The following is a 20716-nucleotide window of genomic DNA, read 5'->3' on the forward strand; positions in this document are numbered from 1 at the left end:
TGCTCTCTTCCTCTCCTTCTTATAATAGTATTTGTCCCCTCTCCCTCCCATGCCCTCTTTGTGTGTAATATTCACTCAAGTTTTTCTTGGTGTCCCCTGCTTTTTACCCCCTCTTTCCCATCCCCCATGTCATCTTAGATTATTTAGTGTTCTACCCTCACCCTGTGAATTATTCTTCTGATTACTATAATAGTGAATATTATAATAGTATATAGAGTTCACTACAGAGAATTATACATAACATTTCTCTACATAGGAATACAGATAATTAGATCTCACTGAGGCCCTTAAAAAGGCAAATTTAAAAATTATAAGTTTTCTTTCTTTCCCCTCTGTATCTTATTTACCTTTTCAGGTTTCTCTCGATTTTTGTGGTTGGATATCAAACTTTCCATTTAGCCCTGGTCTTTTCTGTGCAAATACCTGGAATTCTTCAATTTTGTTGAATGCCCATACTTTCCTCTGGAAATATATAGTCAATTTTGATGGGTAGTTGATCCGTGGTTGCAGGCCCAGCTCTCTTGCCTTTCTGAATATCGTATTCCAAGCCTTGTGATCTTTTAGTGTGGAGGCTGCCAGATCCTGTGTGATCCTGATTGGTACTCCTTGATATTTGAATTGTTTCTTTCTGGCTTCTTGTAAGATTTTTTCTTTTGCTTGGATACTCTTGAATTTGGCAATTATATTTCTGGGTGTTTTCTTTTCTGGATTGAATGTCGCAGGTGTTCCATGAATCCTTTCAATGTCTATATTGCCCTCTTGTAGGACTTCAGGGCAATTTTGCTGAATTATTTCTGTTAGTATGGAGTGCAGGTTTCTATTAATTTCTGGTTTTTCTGGAAGACCAATTATTCTCAAATTGTCTCTTCTAGACCGGTTTTCTTGGTCTGTCACTCTCTCATTGAGATATTTCATGTTTCCTTCTATTTTTTCAGTCTTTTGACTTTGTTTCATTTGTTCTTGTTGTCTTGAGAGATAATTAGCTTCTACTTGCTCAATTCTAGCCTGTAGGGATTGATTTTCGGCTATAATCTTTCGGTTTTCGGCTATGATCTTTTGATTTTCGGCTATAACTTCTGGTTTTCGGCCATAATCTTCTGGTTTTCGGCCATAATCTTCTGGTATTCCTTTTCAATCTGGTCATTTCTGGTGTTCAATTTGCTTATCAGTTCATTTGGTTTCTGAGTCTCACTTTCCAATTGCAAGATTCTACCTTTTAAACAGTTATTTTCTTGCCAGATCTCTTCCATTTTCCTCAGAATCTCAGTTTTGAACTCTTCCATAGCTTGTGAGGAGTTTTCCTTATTTGAGGAGGGTCCGGATACTTGTTTGTTCTCCTCCTCTGTTTGCTCAGTTGTATGGATTTTCTCTGTGTAAAAGTTGTCGAGTGTTAAAGACTTCTTTTTCTTGTTAATCTTTCTCTTCTGAACTTCCTGAGACTGGGTAGCCATCGTTAGCCCAGCAGCTTCTCAGGTTTATCCTAGAGCTCAGGGTCTGTCCGCGGTCAAGCCCCCTGGTGGACCCCCTTGCTTGATCCTCTGCTGGAGGTTTCTTTACTAGTCTCAGGGCGCTGCTTCCACAGTCGTATACCCGTCTTCACTGGTTCCCCACTCAGGGTTTCAGAGCTTTAGCTCCTGGCTGTGTCTGCCTCCACCCAAGCCTCTGCCCGTGCCTGCGCTCTGAGCCTGTGCTCTGAGCCCTGTGTCCGCTCTCGGTGCCCTGCTCCCGCGTTCAGATTTTGCATGCGTTGGTTAGCTTTTTGGGGTCCTAAATCTTGCTGCTCTCAGGAACAGGCTCTGGAGCTGCCAATGACTCAATGGGTGCCCCAAACTTGCTCTATTTCTTTTTAGCTGGCTTCGGCGCTATAGGTGTTGTGTGTGGAGGGGTGGGGGTGGGGGTGGTTGCTCAGCCCGTGATTTAGTGAGAGCTGTTTCACCCCTTTATAGCATGGAAATGCCGCGATTCCACGTACCTTCCACGCTGTGCCCTGTTGTGGGGTTCCTCCGTTCGTCTGGACTTGTTTTTATGTCCCCTTGAGGAGTTTTGTGTGTTTTGGTCAGGAGAGGTTAAGAGCTGCTTCTTACTCTGCCGCCATCTTAACCCAGAACCCCCGTAATACCCAGTTTTGAACTCTGTCTCTGATATCTACTAGGTTATGTGCTTATGAGCAACTTACCAAATTTCTCTTAACCATTACTTTCTTGTGTATAAAATGGAGATAATATCCTCAGCCTCCACCTCAATGCTGTGAGACTAAAATAAGGTAATACATGCAAAGTACTTTGCAAACATTAGAGTGCTATTTAAATACCAGTTATCATTATTAAAATGAATAATGTTATTACTTTATTATTATCACATATTATACCCTTACATTAGATATAATAAAACTGTGATGCACTAAAATTAACACGTGATTTATTCAACATTTGGCAGATTGGCAGAGAGCCATGTCTAAAAATCAGGTATCTTGAACTAAGTCCAGTATTCTTTGCCCATTTCTATGGAACTTTCAACATGTATAAAGAAGGGAGATTAATCTAAGCAGCTTTTAATATATACAATATTAATTAAGAGAAAGGCTGGAAGTTTGAAGTTTAGAATCATATGGAAAATATTTTAGCAGCCTTTGAGTAAAATGTCTTAAGGAATGTAATTGTAGTTGGAATAGAAATAAAGGTAAAGGCTTAAGACATGTTATGAAATAATTATTCTATCACTTTTCCCCTCTAAACTTTTCTAATATCTAAAGTAAGGGTGATAGATGTTATAATAATAAAATAATAATGATCCAACCACTTTGGAGAGTAATCTGGAATTATGACCAAAAAGTTATAAAATTGATTATGCCTTTTGATCCAACAATAACACTATAGATTTATTTGCTAAGGTGATCAGGATAAAAAGGAAAAGAACCTATATGTTCTAAAATATTTATAGCAGCTCTCTTTGTGATGACAAAGAACTGAGTAGATGAGGGAAATACTCACCAATTGAGGAATAGCTAAACAAGTTGTGGCATATAATTGTGATGGACTACACCATAAGAAATGATGAGCAAGTTGATTAAAAAATATGGAAAAACCTATATGAAAATATGAAATGAGTAGAACTAAGAAGACATTATATATAATAACAGAAATATTGTGTAAAGAATAATTTTTGTATGTCCTTTTCCAGAGAAAGAACTGATAAATAGAAATTAGCCAGATGTCATTTTTTATCATCTGGCTAATTATCATTTGGTCACATGATGATTTCTGTAGTGTATGGAGGGGAAGAAGGGAGAGAGATACCTGGGAAAATTTTTGAAAAAATAATGCACATTATGTTTTTACTTCCTCTTTATCTTCTTTTCCATTGGACTAAAATATTACTTTGTGATAAGGAGATAAGATTTTGATTAAGGAAGACATCCCACTTGAGTAAAAACATAAAGAGAAAACCTAGTAGAGGAAGTAAAAATAAAAATGTTGGGAATTATATGAATGATTGATGAGTAAGGCCCCAAAGAAGGCAATGGAATGAGGATCAACATCTACCTTGACGACAGAAATTCCAAAATTAGGTGTGGCTCTGTCCCTGTGTGGGCATATGTGCGGTGGTGTCCCTATGTGGGCTCCATGTGTTGGAGCCATACATTGCAGGTCATATGTCACAGTGTCCCTGCTCAGGCGCCATGTGTTGTGGGCCATGCATGGGGAGGCATGATGATGAGGAATTAGACCTGAGGGTCATTGTAGCCATGGAGAGAGAGAGAGAGAGTCAGCCTGCTAGGGAGACTAGTGTCTAGAGAGAGAGATAATGAGATAAGGAGGACAGAAATGATTGTTTCCAGCATGCCTGAGAAGGACCAAATGGAAAAATCAAGGCACCATGACTGGGGGCTATGATCCTCATTTATTGTGACAAAGAGAAATACTTTTAATGAGGGTAAAATATTAAGCATTACAACATTCTTGGGGGGAGTTATTTTGCTACAGGATGATGTTTATGAAAATGACTTCACACATGAACATTACCACAGTTGCTATTACAGATATAAGTTGAGAAACAGTAATTGCTAATCTGTTCTTGGGGAAAGGCTGGTTTCATACTTTCAGTCATTGGAGTGAAGGAGGACTCCGGGTTTAATGATGACCTTTGGCAGAGAGCAGCAGTGCCTTTGTTTGAGAGATTAAGACCTTGCCAACAATCTCAGACAAGCATGGTTGCTTTCCTCAGTGGGCCTCTCAATTAGGATTCTATTCCTTTTTTCCAATTGGTATTTTATCCCCTGGGAAAATATAAGTGCCCTTGGAAGATATAATGGAACACTCTCTGAGGCAACTTCCCCCAACTTACATTTTTACTCACTGATGGGGGTCTCAGGATATTGACTACACTTATGTTTAAGGCTACCCTTTGGGCAGCTACTTCTAGTGCCATGGATCCCCTAATCAGTCAGTATATACATTCATCTTTAAGCAAAGGAATCTACTAAAATGGTATAGTAAATAAATAGTTATAAAACATTCCCACCTCCCAAATCTGGTTGGATGGCACTTCCATCAACATTATACTGCATCCATGGGAAGGGTAGGTTCAAACTGAGAGGTTATATGTAGGCTATAAATATGGTCAAGATAATTCACAACTATTGGTACTACAAACCCAGAAGTACTTTATTTCTTCACAGACACTGCACATATACCCTCTTGTGCACAGCATCCCTGCTCTGCTGATTACTCAACTAGTTTTCAAGAATCTGCTCCTGTCTACAATTATTTTTTCTCAACTTCCAATGGTCCCATTACTCAAAGCTATTTCTTCCCTCAGTTTAATGATGTTTTGTATCTATGTCTATCTAGAGCACATGTTTTTGTTCCCTCAAGTTTGTCTTGAAAATCCTGAAACAAACTCCTGAAGTAGTAGATGGTTCTACTACCAGATGTTATAGCCAATGGAGGTATCACAACCCTCTGTCAGCAAAATGGTAATGATAATTTTGTTTATCCAATGAAGTTGTTTCCTTGAATATTCAGGGGAAGGTAAGGGTTCAAAACATAGATTTGTAATTACAGGTAGTTTAAGAACTTGTTTACAATGTTGTGATTATATTCTGCTGTTTCTGGAATAAGGGGTTAAGTCGCTTCCCTAAAACAAGAAGAGATTTAGAAAGGAGGAAGAATAAACTAATCAGAAATTCTTTCCTTCATTACACTGTTAAATAGATGTAATTTGATAGCGTAAGCTTCCCTCTTAAATGTGTCTCATAAGTCAAGTTAACTAAATCTAATACATAGAGCTAGAAAAAACATAACTAATATAAAAATGAAAGGCTACAGTCATTGAAATCCTTGTTTAATGAAATAATATTTTTTTAATGGAGGTTGGTGATAGTGCCAGACTTATATCTTAAAGGTCTTAATCACTTGATGTACCATTATACAAATATTTCAACACTATCTTAAAGATTGCCCAAGAGAGCAATAGTTCTGTATCATTTAAATTTTATGTAAGTTGTGCACATGACTCTAATTCCCTAGAAGCTCTAAAATAATGATCTTTTGACTGTGTCTTGGCAGGTTAGAAGTATAACATTTATGTAGAAAAAATTAGAGAAGATCGAACAGATTGAGGATCCTGGCTCCGGGTCAAGAAGATTTTGGTTCAAATCTTACCTCTGGGGACATTTGAAAGTCACAAATTCTATCAGTCTTGGCCTTTGATAACCTTTTCTCGAAAATAGTAATTACATACATATGTAAATGGAGAGAGAGAGTGGAGGGAATGGAGGAAATGAGAGAAAGAGACAAAGACAGAGTTAGAGAGACACTACCATATATTTTCATTCCCATGAGTGCTGCCGTCAAGGATACTATTAAGGACATAGATCATATAGTCTCTGATCTTGAAGAACTTGAAACTTCAAAGGGGAAAGATTATATATACACCCATTAATCCAATTTAACAAATATTTATTAAATGCTTTCTATATGTATTGACTGGTGAGCAAGAAGGATATGAATACATAAACACATCAATTTCAATACTCAAATAATGATACAGATCAATATATAAAAAGTGAGATAATATTTTGTAGGAATCATTATTTTGTTTAAAATTATAATTTCTCATAAGTATTGAGGTAAGTTGCTAATTAATTCATTTGTTTATCTATTTCCTTTTATGTCCCATGTCTTTTAAGAACAAAGTAGTGTATTGGAAAAAAAATCAACAAAAATGTATTAAATGCTAACTATGTATCAGGTATTGTATTAAAATCTCAGAACTGAGATTTTAATGAAAGTCAAAACATAAAACCTAATCCTGCCCTTAAGGAGCTCACTTTCTAATGGGAGAGAAAGCATGCAAATATATGTCTATACAAGATAAAAGAATAAGTGGAATATAATAGTAGAGAAAGGCTTGAGTACTTCAGAGACCAAGAAAGGCCTCCTGTGAAAAGTACTGTTTGAAAAACGACAGCTATTTTACGAGGAGGAGGCATTCTAGTCTTAAAGGATAGTAGTAGAAAAGAATTGAGTTGAAAGATGGAGTGTCCTACAAAAAAACCTCATAGGTTGGTATCATTGGATCAAAGTATGATATAAAGTAATTAATTCATAAAATCAGTTAAAGAACAGAAATAAACATTATCAGGCATTGAGATGAGTTGGAAACTGAAGTTAAACTCTACATTTACTGATAGGTAAGACAAAAATAAAATCTAGATGAGTATCTTACTCTTATCCAACAAAAAGGAAGGTGAATTCTCTTAGACAAGTTTTCAGTGAAGGAACTCATTAAGCCATCTTTTCCCTGGATATTTGTAAAAGGAAAGTAGGTAAAATAATAGTCAGGTTCATCAATGCTAGACTTAAAAGTCACATACACAAGTTATTGAAATGGATCTTTCTTTCTTTTTTTTTAAACCCTTTTTTTTAAACCTTTATCTTCTGTCTTGGAGTCAATACTGTGTATTGACTCCAAGGCAGAAGAGTGATAATGGTAGGCAATGGGGGTCAAATGACTTGCCCACGGTCACACAGCTGGGAAGTGTCTGAGGCCAGATTTGAACCTAGGACCTCACATGTCTAGACCTGGCTCTCAATCCACTGAGCTACTCAGCTGTCCCCAAAATGGATCTTTCTTTCATTAATCCACTAAAAAGAAAAATGGAAGTAGAAAATTAAGCACTAACTCAGTGAAGAGATTTTTACAACAAATAATAATGGATGCTATTTTTTCCTTTATACATTTTCTGTTTAACACAGATTTAATACAGTACCTTTGTTATAATAGAAATTCAATAAACATTTGTTAAATTAAATATATCAACAAAAATTATAGAGTTTATAGAACCTAGAAAAATGGACAGTTTACTCAGGTTGCCTTTCCAATAGCATTTGGCAATTTATTCACGCTATTGGTAAGTACTGGCTCACAATCAACTGATGACTAAATTTCTAACATGTGTCTGAAATGCCAATATTCTGTAATGTTAATTAAAGAAAGCCACATGAGCTTCAGCTGGCAGAAATGCAAGAAGCAAAGATGACATTTTATTTAAAAATTTAGGAGCCTGGATTGAATTCATCTTCAGAAAAAAGGCCATGCCATTTCTATATAGACCCCAAAAGTACCTGAAAGGGAACTAGTGTTTTCCTTTAAAAGGGAAGGAGGGGGTGGTTTTGGGTTCTATTATCACTTGGGAAAGCACTAACCTAGACCCTAGGAGCAAAATAAAGTATAATAAAAAAGATTTCATTTTCATATGATCTTGCCATTTAAAGCTGAAAGAGATGCAAGGTGTCAAGATATTAAGAATGGAGGAGCTAAGAATATCATGTCAACCCCTGGAAGATTCTGGATCCCCCTGATATTCTGATAGCAGTTTCTAATCAACCCCCCAACCCCCCTTCCAAAGAGATTTCCTCTTTGGAAATCTCTACTGAGATCAGTTTCTAACTTCCCCCAAGATAACTCCTGTGTATCTCAGTAATTTCTAATTGCCTCTGTTCCCAGACAGAGGAAATACACTACCTGCTATTCAGTTTACCCTACAGGTGACCTTATTTGTAGAAGTCCAGGCTTATTAATCTTGATATTATTTTAGGAGTACTCAAAAAGCTGACTCTTGTGATTGGTTTCTGTAACCTTGAGTTAAATTGAACCTTAACCTTGTCAAATTCCTAGCCCTTCCCTGAGGCTACACTCCAGAAGACAGGTGAGTTATCTCAGTTTCCTTATTTTACCAATAACAATCAATTAACATCTGTGTCAATTAAATTTAGATGCTTTAAGCCCTGTGAACTCCTGATCTGGGCATTAGCTATACATATCATCTTAGGATCAGGCAGTTTGTATCTTGTGATGATTATCTCATAATGTTAATATGTCAGACTACTTGTCTAATTATCATTTTCCCTTCTCTCTATACAGTTGTAACCCCCCCAAAAACACCAGTATGTCAGCTAAGGGTTAAGCTCTTGATCACCAGAGCTCTGGACCATCAAAGCTCTTCACCATCAGACCTCCATTCCAGTGAAGCTCTGTCCCATCAGAGCTAACTCTGACTACTTCATGTCAGAACTTTCTTTGTCTTTGTGTCTTTATTCTCACCTTATTCTCTCCTTCCCTTAGAAGTTAACTCATTACCCATTGTTCTCTCAGTCCCAGGTTCCCTTTTCTGAGTGTTCTACCCACCAGGAACTTTTGTGAAGTCAGTGGACATCTTCATTATTGGTCTCCTGAGGCCAGGTCAAAGGTCTGACTCTGTTGGCTAAAGGTGGCTTAAACTGATCTCATGTTACTTCCAGGACACCCTATAATAAATTGCATCATTCATAAGTGTATAAAAACCCTAGGTGTAAGATTTTTCTTTGGACACTCATTTGTACATCCTTGTAAAGTGTGGGGTCTCAAGCTCATGACCCTCTTAATCTCCATCGAAAATTCTCTTTTTCTTTAGAAGTGAGTTTGATTTATTTCAAGTTTGACAGAAGTCATTTAGTTTATTTTAAAATATACATAAATATATATTTTTCCCATATATTTATTTATTTAATTTAGAATAGTTTTCCATGGTTACATGATTCATGTTCTTTTCCTCCCCCACCTGTTTTCCCCCTCCTGAAGCCAATGAACAATTCCACTGGGTTTAAATATATTCTTACTGATCTATTTTGTTTTTTGTTTTTTTTGTTTTTGTATCACAGTTTCCCCAAGTATACATTTCCATCACAGAGGTCCATCCAATTTTTTGAGAAAGTATTTACTAATAACCAAGAATATGAAAATATTAGCATAATTGATCAAGAAACTGTCCAAAACAGAATTCACTATCCTTCCCCCTTAACTCTTCTCCTTCCCTCCACCTATCCTAATACTGCAGAAGGCAACACCGTCCTCCTTGTTCCTCAAGCTCACAACATAGGAATCATCCTGGTTGTCTTATGTTCTTTTACCTCTACTCAAAAAACTCCAGTAGCTCCCATTCCCATTAGGATCAAATACAAAATACTTTGCTTGGCATTTGAAGCTCTTTATAATCTAGCCCACTTCAAATATTGTTTTCTTGGCTTCGCTTACTTTGTTCTGCATAAACTCATGTGAATCTTTCCGTTTCTCTATATTCAACACATTCATCATTTGTTACCAGGCAGTAACATTTCGTTAGACTCATATAATAGAATTGTTCAGATATCCCTCAATCATTGGCTATAAACTTTGGTTTTCTATTTGTTATTAATAATTATTTTTCCTATCATGAAAAGCACTGCTGCAAGTATTTTGTTGTATATGAATACTTTCTTCTTATCAATGGTCTCCAGATATAAGGAATATGTAGTCCAAAACGCTTGGACATTTAATCACTTATTTTAATAAATCTCAATTGCTTTCCAAAATAGTTCGACTAATCCATAGCTCTTCCAAAAATACACTAGTGGATACATCTTCCCTTAGTCTCTCCAACATCAACTATTCTTATCTTTTGTCATCTTCATAGTTTACAAAGACTGAGGTGAAACCACATAATTGTTTTTATTTGTATTTCCTTTTATTAATGATTTAGTAAATGTTTTCATGTGGTTGTTGATAGTTCATATTTTTTGAGAAATTGTTGTTCCTATCTTTTTCCATTTATCTATTGGGTGTTGGATTGTGGTAAATAGTAATAGATAGACAAATAGAGATATAGATATATGCATATGTAATGTGTATTAAAACTTGGATGTATATTTATCACTCAGTGTTTATCATGTTGTTTATGTATATATTATGAGATGATTTTATAGTACATTATGTATGCATGCAGAAATGTGTGTGTGTGTGTGTGTGTGTGTGTGTGTGTGTGTTACCCTGATGCCATAGTCCATTGGTATGGGACTCTTTCTTCACCTATGGAAATGTATGTTCTGCCCTGTATTAGGGGCAGGCTAGAATGGGAGAGAATGAGAGAGCTAACTAACTCTTTTCAGTTCTTGACAAGTTCTCTTTAAACTGTTCAAGTTTTAAAGTTGTTTTGAACCTGATAATCTATCCCAGTGCTTTTGACATCCAGCTTTGAGAGGGAAGATGAAAGAAGCCAAACTTGCTTCAGATCATGGAAGGAAAAACTAGAAATAAATGAGATGATCTGCCAGTTTCCATTATGTTCCTATACCCAACCTGCTACAAGAGAAACATTGGGGAACTTACCTTTGAGTGAAATCTGCTATTTTCTCTCTTGACTGACAAAGGGAAGAATTTCTTCAGTCTTTTTTGTCTAATATTTATTATCTTATGTATATTTTCTTGATTTTCTGTTTTGCAGCACATTTGAATAACTGGATTTCTTAGCTAATTGCTATATGTGAGTTCATTATGAAGCTAATATTTGGCAGGAAAGGGGGTCCAACTTAGGATATAGACCTCTTCCCCCTCCAATAATAAAACAGCTATTAAATTTAGCTTGAACATGATCACTTCTCCAAGACTAACAATATTTAAGGGACCAGGTACATACCATTCTAGCCTACTAGACTGAGAAGGACAAAAAGAACAACAGGAGTCAGTCCTCAATCCTTTACTGAGTAAAGGAACTTGCAATCAGAGCAGGAAACCTTCTCCTTAACTGGTTCCCAAAGGGGATCTCAGAGTGGCCTTTAATGTGGTTCTATAATAATAGGGATGACCTTGAGAAAGAGATTTCCACAAAAGGGACAGTAACAGATTGTGGGGAACTGAGCTACAACAATTAGGGTTTGGGTCATTTGAATAATAGCAAACAGATATTAAGGTATTTGAATAAACTGTTAGGGAAGAGTGGGAAGGGCATTTGGGGTGGGTGATGCAGACTCTGGCCAAGTTCATGGAACTGGCTCTTATCAAGAGGTCCCAGGAGTTGCTATACTGAGTGGCTCTCAGTGACACTGACCCCATGGGCCATTTCTGTATTTGGTATGCTCACTTCTGTTTTCCAAGTGGTTTCATCAGTCTTTGGATAGAAATGGAGCTCAACCAAACTAGTGAGAAAATTGTTTCATAATCCCCTCTCTCCAAGGTAAACAGAGTAGCCTCTTGCCCCTATTTTCTGCTTCCTACCTAGCAGAAGTTTAATTCTCCCTTGGAAAAGGGAGAGGGAAGAATAGGTCAGAGATATCTGTTCTATCTCCTTTTAAGATATGTAATGATACCTCCATGCTACACTTGGGTGAAAGGGGTGTTGTTATATGTTGGTATTGTTGTGATTTTACCTTTTTCATTTTAAATTTTACTGATTTGATTTTCAGTCCTCTTCTCTTTAACTTGATTGTCTAAAGGCTAATTAATTTTATTAGTCTTTTCAAAGAACAACTATATTTTATTTATCCTCTTAATTTTTTTAAGTTATCTAATTTAATCTTCACTTTTCACAAATGAGGAAATATAGGCCCAGAGTAGTTTGATGTCAGAGGAGACAAGGGTAGAGCTTAGATTTGAACCTGGAATTTCTGATTTATAATCCAACCCTCTTTCCACTATTCCACTCTGCTTTTGGCTGAAAATATTTTAAGGGGAGGCATTACACATTAATCTCTATCATAAAAAAAAAAGACTCCAAAATGGTCCTTGTAGAATGTTTGATATGAAATCGATCTGTATCCTGATGAATCTTCTGATTATTATTCTTTGGAAAATGTAGTTCCTAGTAGTCATGTCAGTTGATCTTAGAAAAGGACTTGAAAGAGGGAACTAAAGTATCCCCAAGTGAAATTATTTTACAGAGGACAAAACTAAGGCCCAGTGACAAGTATTTTCAAGTTTCTGATAAGAATTTGATTCTACCCTAAAAGGAGTGAACCTATTGAGTTAATTAGATCAATTAGCTCTTCAGGAATTCAGACCTATTACTCAGAAAAGTCTAGAAACAACTCAGAGATTTTGTAGTAGGTGAAGAACGAATTTTAGATTATTAATCAGATGTATAGAATTATTTTGTATAACTAATATCAGCTTTGAAGAACATAAGAATAGAAAAAATGTAGAAAAATAATCATAAATCTACCAGAATGAAACCTTGTCTAGCTAACTATGAAGATTACAACTTTGATGGTTCACCTTGTAGAAGCCTTCTCAGGTCTAAAAATGACCCCTTCATTATAAATCATCACACTCATCCAGAAGCAGCCTGGCCAAATCTCCTGTTTGCAACTAGCAAGTCAAAGGACTAGGTAGAGTTCATTGTTTAGTCCTTCATTATACCAAACACACACACAGAAACATGTACACAGAAAGACTTTGGTTTAATATCTGCCTCTGCTGTTTATTAATTGTGTGAACCTAGGCAAATCAATCTCTCCATGAAAGAAGAGTATTAAATTCCTGAGCAGGTAATGAATGATATTAGTAGTTTGGTGAAGAAAATTTCCTAACCCTAAATTACATATGTACATACATACATACATATATACATACATACATACATACATACATATATTTTTGCACATCCATCTAGATGCTTAGGCTTATAAATATACCTATATGTATTGTTATTTTTCATTTCATTTGTGTCCAGCTCTTGTGACTGCATTTGGGGTTTTCTTGGCATTGATACTGGCGTAATTTGCCATTTCTTTCTTCTGCTCATTTTCCTGATGAAGACACTGAAGCAGAAAGAGTTAAGTGACTTGTCCAGGGTCACACAGCTAAGTATCTAAGGCTAGATTTGAATTCAGGAAGATGAATCTTCCAGAATCCAGATTTGGCCCTTTATCCACTGAACTACCTAACTGTTCCACCTAGATGTATTAGTATAGCTATATATCTAATCATTGAATATGTGTGGGGCATATGTATGTATATATATATATATATATACATGTGTGTGTGTATATATGTATTATGTACTTAAAATATCCACATACATATATAATGGAACTGTAATCCATTATATATATCCATACACATATATATGTGTGTGCACATATATGTATATAGCTTTGCATGTGTATGTGTGATTTTTAGCAATGGAGTTCATATGCTTCTGGAAGTACGGGTCCTTGGGGTTAAGAGAGATTTGAGTAAAGGAGAAAATTAGTAACTATCTTTATCTTTGACTCTTTGTCTTTGTTTCTCTCTGTATTTGTCTCTACTTGTATCTGTTTCTCTCTTTTTACCTCTTTTATCTAACCAAATGGACCTCTTCAGTTGCTTTTAATCAAGTAAAATAATTCAAAACAGTAATTAATTGGTTAACTAACAGTTTTTTCTTAATAAAATATGTCATAAGAGAGAAAGTAGACTAAAATACAAAACAAACTTTAAGGGAACACAGATAAGACTAAAAAATATTACGTTTTCCCACAGAACGAATAGTGAGAGAGAAAATTATGAGCATGGTCTTGGATCACTCCTTCTGACAAATTCAGCATACTGGACTTGCCCAGACATTTTTCTTGAACAGAATCTGGTTCTGATCTGGTTTCAGCTCTGCACTTGACTCCATGGCAACAGCCCTCTCCAACTCCTTGTAGTCTTACTTTCTATTTCCTCTGCTTAGTCTCCAGCACCCATTTGTATTATCATCTTTTTTTCCCCAGTGATGATAGCTTGCATGTGGAGGGCAACAGTAGCAGGCCAATCATGTGAGTCTGTTTTGCTAAAATAGAGCCCAGTAGCATCTGTGCTTCTTTGATTCCTTGTTTCTCATACTTTTGTCCTAGCCCCTAATGAGGCAGCTCCTGCACCTCTCCCTTCCTTAGGAAACTTTCCCCTGCTTCACAGATTCTCTGCTCTACAGAGGATTAAGCAGATATGGAATGTTTGAATTGGTTTGATAAAGTAACCTTAAATATCATGAAATTTTGTGTGTAAGGGAGATTCCCTAGCAACCACAGTCTTAATGCCAGAGATGATAATTTACCAACTCTCCCCACTCCCATCCCCCAGCTCCCAGAGTCCTATAGTACCAGCTTCTCTGTCATTAGGTCAATTGCTCCATCCCACAATCGTATTCTCCCAATTTTATTGGTCCCCATGTACCCTACTTCACAGTCAGATTAACTTTTTTTTTAATATTTTATTTTTTTAGAAACATTTTCCATGGTTACATGATTCTTGTTTTTACTTTCCCCTTCACCCCCTTTCACCCCACTCATATCCAATGTGTATTTCCACTGGTTTTAACCTGTGTGATCAATAAAGACTTATGTACATATTATTGATAGTTGCATTGGTGTCGTCGTTTCGGGTCTATATCCCCAATCATGTCCGCATCAACCCATGTGTTCAAGCAGTTGCTTTTCTTCTGTGTTTCCTCTCCTGCAGTCCTTCCTCTGAATGTGGGTAGCATCTTTTCCACAAATCCCTCAGAGCTGTCCTGGGTCATTGCATTGCTGCCAGTACAGAAGTCCATTACATTTGATTTTACCACAAAGGGATGCTTGTATAACTGTGGTTGGATATTGAGGCATCTTTTGAGCATGCACAGTTCAGCTAACATGGAATCCATTGTCTCCTCTTCCGTGTGGGTAGGGGTTTTCTGGTTTTCTTCTCTGATTGTATGAGAGGAGAGTTTAAAAGTGGCAAGACTGAGCAGTTCATTCCTTTAGTGCCTGCATTGTTTCTGGCAACTTAGCAGATGCCATGGACTGAATCAGTGAGAGGGAAGGGAAATCCTTTTCCTGCTTCTTCTCTTTTACTTCAGTTCTGAGAAACAAATCTGATGGTGTTTGTTTCTAGTCTATGTTTCTTCATTCTCCCTTTTAGAGAACAGGGATGGCTCTCATGAGACAGGAAAGGTGTTCAAGTCTTGAAGTTCTTGGAGCTAGGATTGTAGTCATACAGCCAGCCAGGCCACCATGGAATCCTTGAGAGGCCAGGGCTCTTAAGCCTCAATAACAGGGGAGGGTTTTGGACTTGGACCTGGGCCCATATGCTATTGAAATGATGAATGTAATTCCTTTCTCCTTCCTAGAGTTCAGTGTGATGTCAGGGTTGGTGGGGGGAGATTATGTTTCCCACGTGTTGGGGATAAAAGTTTATATATCTGTGATCATCTTTTGAAGTAAATATTCTCTGTACACTATTTTTATCTTTACTTCAAAAATATAGTCCATACAAACCTACAAACATTTTCCCTGTCAACTGGGAGTTTATAATGCTCTCAGCACTACCTCAGTCTCCAGGGATGGGGGAGAGGATTAGGTTTAAAGTTTCTATGGCATTAGTCGCACCAAGTTCAAAATCTAAAGGGAAGAGGAAGGGAAGATTTGTGTCCTGGGACCCAGCTCTCATGGCATCCCTACTGGGCTGGCAGCAACATCTGGCTTTGAATCCTTGACTCCAAGGTCTTCCTGGTCCAGAACTTTACTTCTTGAACCTAGAACTAAAAAAGATTGAACAAAAATTTCAAACACAGAAATTATAGTCAAAGAGTTATAAAACTGTGTATAATTTTTGACTTAGTAATACCATTTTTAGGTTTATTTCCTAAGGTGATCAAGGAAAAAGGAAAGGAAACTATATGTTCTAAAATATTTATAGTAATGCTTTTTGTGGTGGCAAAGAACTAGAAACTGAAGAAATGTCCATCAGTTGGGGGATGTTTGAACAAGTTGTGATATATAATTGTGATGGAATATTACTGTGCCAAAGAAATGATAAACAAAATGAACACACACACACACACACACACACACACACACACACAAAGACTTATGTGAAATGATGAAAAGTGAAGTGCACAGAACCAGGAGCATATTGTACCCAGCAATAACAATAATGTATGATGATCAGCTGTGACTGAGTTAACTATTATCAACTAGGCAGGGATCCAAACAACTTCAAAAGACTCATGACAAAAAAGTCTGTCCACAACCACAGATGGTACAGATGGAGTCCGAATGCACATTGAAACATACCATTCTTCACTTTATTTCCTACATGAATTTTTCTCTAGTATGGGCAATGTGTCTTGTTTCCCGACATGATGGAAAAGGAAATATGTATTACATATATGCATAATCTATGTCATATTACTTTATTTTGGGGGAGGGGAAGTGGGAGTGAGGGGGCAAAGATTAAGATAAATTTTAGGATAAAACTAAGGTGAGAATTTGTTTCTCTTGAATAAACATGTTTATTATAAATTATTACATATAACAAATGACATGTATTTATTATTGTTTTATATATACATGTAAAGCAAATAAATGTTAACTTAAAAAAGCACAAGACCTAAAGGAAAAGAGGAACTCAAGCCATTCCCCTTCTCTCAGTGAATTAATCTGTCACCCTTGGATTCCTTAGGAAAGAGCAACTGCTAAAGATACTACCAATTTTGACTATGTAGCCAACAGAAAGATTTTCCCCAAATTTTTGGCAAAGCCAACTTAGAACTTTGACTTTGAGCAGCAGGACCTTGATACCCATTTAGGCACCTCTATCTTAGAGTGCTGGATTTTAGAGTCACAATGAAGAATACTCTCAGATACTTGAACTTGGGTAAATCATTCAAATGTCTCTTCCATTTTCACCACCTATTAAATGAGGATAGTAATGGCACCTAATGGTATCCTGGAGTTGTAGAGAGGATAAAATCATAAAATATTTGTAGAGTTTTTGAAAACCTTATAGTGCTATATAAATGCTGGTGACTTTGTAATATTATTATTATTATTAATATTAATATTATTATACTAGGTTATCTGGGCATGCACCAAAACCCTATTACATGTAAAAGAAAGGAATATAAACATTATGAAATGTAAAATAGATAACTTTGACTACATTAAATGAAAAAAAAGTCTATCACAAACAAAACAAAAATGCAGCCAAGATTAGAAGGGAAATATTAAACTGGGGGAAAAGTTCATAGCAAGTATCTCTAACAAAGGCTTAATTTCTCAAATATTTATACATTGATTCAAATGTAAGAATACAAAGGATTTCTCATTTGAAAGGTCAAATGAAATGAACAGGAAATTCTCAGATGAGGAAATTAAAACTATCTTCAGTAATACGAAAAGCAATATTCCAAATCACTATTGATTAGAGAATGCAAATTAAAACAACCCTGAGGTACTACCTCATACCTATCAAACTGGCTAATGTGACAAAAAAGGACAATGTTAAATGTTGGAGGGAACATAGAAACAACTGGAACACATACACTGTTGGTGAAACAGCGAAATGAAAAAAACATTCTAGAGAGCTACTTGGATTCTTATTCAAAGGCATTAACACTGTAAATAATCTTGAAAAATCAATACCATTACTATATCTATATACCAAAGAGATCAAAGATAAGGGAAAAGACCTATTTCTACCAAAATATTTATAGCAGCTTTTTTTTGTAGTATCAGAGAACTTGTCCATCATTTGGAGAATGGTTGAACATGTGGTATATGATTGTAATGTAATACTATTGTGCCATAAGAACTAAAAAAAATATGACCACAAGAAATCCTAGAAAGACTTAATGAAGTAATATAAAGTCAAATGAGCAGAACCAGAAGAATGTTGTACACACTAACACCAATAATATATGATGTTCAACGGTGAATGACTTTGCTATTTTCAATAATGCCAGGGCCCAGCAAAACTCCAAGGTTCTCATGAAGTTTTCTAAAAGGGTATCCACTACCATATAAAGAACTGATAGACTCTGAATGCAGATCAAAAGATATCATTCTTTACTTTATTTCCTCCTTGAATTTTCCTCCAGTATAAGTGATATGTGTCTTTTTTCACAATATGACAAACATAGAATCATGTGTTACATGATATCACATGCACAACCTGAATTTTTGGGGAGGAAGGAGAGAATGAAGGGATGGGTTATAAAATGCCAGAAAGCAATTATTAAATTTTATCTACATATGATCTGGAAAAATATTTTAAAAACATAAAAAAGGAGTACATGCTCAAGGACAACATATATGTATGTGTAGAACACATATATCACCTATAGCATATCATATGTTTGTAAATGTATATATGTTACATACACATGCGTGAGCCATCATATCTATAGTCACAGCCACACAGATTTAGAGCTGAAATAGTAACTCAGAGGTTGTCTCTAATTCCTTCATTTTACAGATGAGGAAACATAAGAATGATAAATGATTTGGTCAAACAAGTAGTAAGTAGCAGATCCAAGATTTAAAACTTGCCCCTCTGACCTCATATCCAGCCTTGCTCTACAATACGAGCTCCTTGCCCTTCTCATGTCCCTCTCAGGGGCATTATGCCTAAGCATTCTTTGCATCATGCCTAGCTTATGACATGTCTTTTGTTCCTTAGATGATTCAAGGTGATTTCCAACAACTATATTACAAATGTCCCTCACTGACAAAGGTTCTAAAATATGTTTTTTGAGAACTGCTGTGGCCAAAATTTTATGACCTACAGTCAACATGGTGTAAACATCTCCAAATTTAGACAGGCTCATCCTCAGTCAAATCCATATTCTGATTCCAAATCATACAAATTTTTGCCAGTGCATTGTATTTGTCAGAGTTTATGGTCTTTGACATGACCTTGAGAACTCAGGGTCACCTTCAAATAAGAATAAGAATCAGAATAATTTAGTGGCAAAACCACCATCATAAATATCTGTATTAGAGCTGATCCATCATAGGCATATATAGAATATGGTTTAGCTATCCAATCCCACAGGTACATGCATGCCTGTGTGGTTCACCAATGTTGGCATAATATTTTGTGGGAGGTCAATAAGAGAAACAGTCTCAAATAGATAAAAATATGAGACTCCCCTTTTCACTCCTTTTCTGATCCACACCTTTCCTTAATGAAAAGCTTTAAGCTCCTAACAATCCATCTGTTAAGAGGTTAATATTCTCTCCTTTGGTCAGAAATACAACTGTTTTTGTTTCAAAAGTAGTTCAGATACTCAAGGTCATAAACTTTTCCAGGAGGGGCATTTCTCCCCGGAGAAAATATTCCCTGTCACAGCCTTCTGATAAGGACCCAGCAGAAGTTCGACCTTAGCTTTGTTCTATTTGGAAGCTAATGAGAATCTTTGTGTTTTGATATGACATAATTTGTGTTTCTGCGCAAATGCAAAGTTTCTGGGGGTAGGGGATTTCCTTTGTGTGAAGTGAGTCTTGAAGTATATACAAAAAACTCCATGCTGCAAGAGACACAGCAGCAGCAGCAGCAGCAGCATCATGAGCTGACAGAAACACATGCCCATGTCCACTGATTTCTTATCAACTAAACGTTATCGTCTTCATCAGATTATCTAGAGATGATAAAAAGATCTCCAGAATATTTGATATAACATCAGTACTAGAGCAGCCTGACTTGGTGAAATGACCTTGGACTTGGAGTCAGGAAGACCTGGGTTCAAATCCTAGGGCCAAGATTTTATTCTTACTATGTGTTCCTCAAAGAGTTGTACTTTTTTCTTCCTTTATGAAATGAAGGAGTTAAATTAGATAATTTCTAAGGTAATTTCCAGTTCTAAATCTATGATCCTCTGGTGGAGAAACTTATACAAGATGGATAGTTGACAGATAAATGTCATGGACACCTTAGATGTGCCATGGATACTTCACAGACTCCAAAAGGTGATTTGATGGTATGGAGGTAACAAACGTGGCAGACTGCATGAAATTCCCTAAGCACATATGGATTCCATCCATTAGAGGATACAGCCTAGCTATTAGGCCCTGGATAATGATAGCACCAGACCAAACAGGAAACCTGCCTTAAGAAGATCAGCCGAGAATCACATAGCTAATTTAATTGTCCTCCAGAATTGATAGCCAGCACAAATTCTCAAACAGCTTTCATATCACTATCTCTATTAAGATTTTGTATGCTAAAAGTATTTGCCTAAGATTAATACAACCAAGGGGTTAATATAATCATTAAAAATTTAACAATCAACTCTTAGTCATATATAGTCACTCTAAACTAACTTCTCTCGGTATTACACTCTCTTCTCTAACCATCCTCATAAATGGAATAGCAAGATTATGGGATAAGAAGGTCAAGGGCAAGTTTACTTAAATTGCACGATTAGCCTTCTGAAGCTTAAATAATTCATAATGCTATCTTCCCACTATCTTCTAGAGAAGGTTTCTCTCTAGCTTACTTTCTACTGAAGGGGTTGTGAACCAGCATGAGTACAGAAATAAAAATATTGAATATTTTCATGAATTAGACTAGTAGCAATATATGGAGGAGGAAGGCGATGAAGATGACAATGATAGCATTGATATATATTTTAAGGTAA

Source organism: Gracilinanus agilis, chromosome 1, assembly GCF_016433145.1.
Source record: "Gracilinanus agilis isolate LMUSP501 chromosome 1, AgileGrace, whole genome shotgun sequence".
Taxonomy (NCBI): Eukaryota; Metazoa; Chordata; class Mammalia; order Didelphimorphia; family Didelphidae; genus Gracilinanus; species Gracilinanus agilis.